This window comes from Adelges cooleyi, unplaced genomic scaffold (genome assembly GCF_023614345.1).
Source record: "Adelges cooleyi isolate 19-005CV unplaced genomic scaffold, UGA_ACOO_1.1 ACOO_flye_CR_arks_rails_tigmint_CR_PRNA_3, whole genome shotgun sequence".
NCBI classification, from domain to species: domain Eukaryota; kingdom Metazoa; phylum Arthropoda; class Insecta; order Hemiptera; family Adelgidae; genus Adelges; species Adelges cooleyi.
In genome coordinates, this window is record NW_026095970.1 from 158,140 (window position 1) to 159,986 (window position 1,847).

Consider the following 1,847-nt stretch of genomic DNA (forward strand, 5'->3'; position numbering starts at 1 on the left):
TTTTTAAAAATTGTTAGCGTTTGAATTTTCAATTTTCAACTATCTGTTCGTTTTCTGTGACTTAGTAAAGATTTGAAATTAAAATCAATATTTGTTCGGTTTTTCAGCAGTAGCACTTTTATTTGCCAGTAAATAATGATAATATTGGACCCCATCGATAATACTGTCACCGATAATGAGACATAAATAACTCTGGCTCTAATTTTTTTTTATTATTATATGGACAATCGATTCTTAATCTACCTGTTTGGAAACAAATATACCTTACATAACCGTCATCCGTTCACATGTATTATCAGTAGACTGCGATGTGGACGATTTTGCCTTAAACCACTTTTACGGTATGATTATAATATAGCGTTAATATTATTATCACAGTATCATTATACTATGGTATGAGTAAAACTTAAATTGTCAAACGACAAACAACGTGTACTCGTGATTTGTGAACAGTTTTTTTTATATATAAAGAAGAAACTAGTATTGTGTTTTAAAATGTCTAATTGTGGTTAGTGACATACATTTTACAATTTGTTTTGAAACTATAATGAATGTAATGATTTCATAAATATAATTAGTTCTCATTAGTAATAGTAAAATTTGTATTTAAGACTTGGAAAACTCAACATAACAACCAAGTTATACGATATACCTACTGATTTATTTAATACTATACGTAATATATTATTATTATATGGCCAATTAACAGTTGTTAATTATAGTTTAACTGGAATAAATGTTGATGACTAACCGCAGGAAAGCTGTAAGTATAATATATTAAATACTAAAATTTTAATTTATAAAATTTTAATTTGTATTTTTTAACAGGACATTTTTTAAGAAGATTACTGGAAAGATAATGATGTGTTGAAACCTTAATGTACAATTTGTCACTGATTACAATAGTCAGTATTGGTTTATCAAGCTACATATCAATATGTCATTTATGATTATTCAGTTACTAGTTAGGTATGTTTCGAATATCAATATGCACTAGAGTCTAGATGTGCAATATTTTAGTATTGAAAAACTGTATATTGTGAATAATAGATATTACACTATTACTATTAGTAAATTGTTACTTTGTATATTTTTAGTTGTGTCAACGTCTTCATTTTGAAGTCGTCTTTTGTAGATATAACCCAAAAATGTACAAAATAAAAATAATATTGTTTTAGATTAGGCATTTTATAGAAATTAGGAGATATAAGTTAATAATTATTAAATTATTTTTTTCAGATGAAGAAAATATTGCTTTCTACTTGGAATCTTAGAAGAATAAAATATTAGCATTTAACACAACCATACTCAACCAGCGGCCCCTGGGCTGCATACAGCCCGCCGATTATTTTTATGTGGCCCAAAAAGAACTCATATTATAAATATTTAAGGGCTATAAAAAAATATATATATTAATATAAAATATAACAAAACAATTATATTTTCAAGATGTGTAACGTTCGAGATTGCAATAAGGATGTTAAATTTTAACATCATAATTATTTGTCTCGAATAATAACTTGTATAAGCATTTTTATTAGTACCATTTAATGTTAAAAATATTAGTTTCTTTTAGTCAAGTCACTCTATAATTATAGTTGACTATTCATTTTTTTAATTTGGCTTAACAAATGAAAAAAGTTAGATTTTATGTTATGTGGTAGCTTTTGTTTTCTAGTTTCTTACATGAATGAAATCATCTTTAAAAAAAAATGTAGCAATATTTTTTTTTATCAATGAAGCAAATGTATTCATATTTGGTTAATATTTTTATTTATGGTAGATCTAATGTCAGATTTTATTTAATTTAAAATTTTGTAATCTAACCCATATTTTGCATTTCTAAT

At 25.0% G+C, this 1,847-nt stretch overlaps 1 long non-coding RNA gene across 1 annotated transcript; it reads left to right on the plus strand.

The window, feature by feature from the left end:
• The first annotated feature begins 639 nt into the window (after positions 1 to 639).
• On the plus strand, positions 640 to 1,539 carry LOC126837824 (uncharacterized). The gene is made up of 3 exons (XR_007685624.1): positions 640 to 763; positions 829 to 969; positions 1,240 to 1,539. It is a non-coding gene; the product is annotated as an uncharacterized LOC126837824 (long non-coding RNA).
• Positions 1,540 to 1,847: the final 308 nt, after the last annotated feature.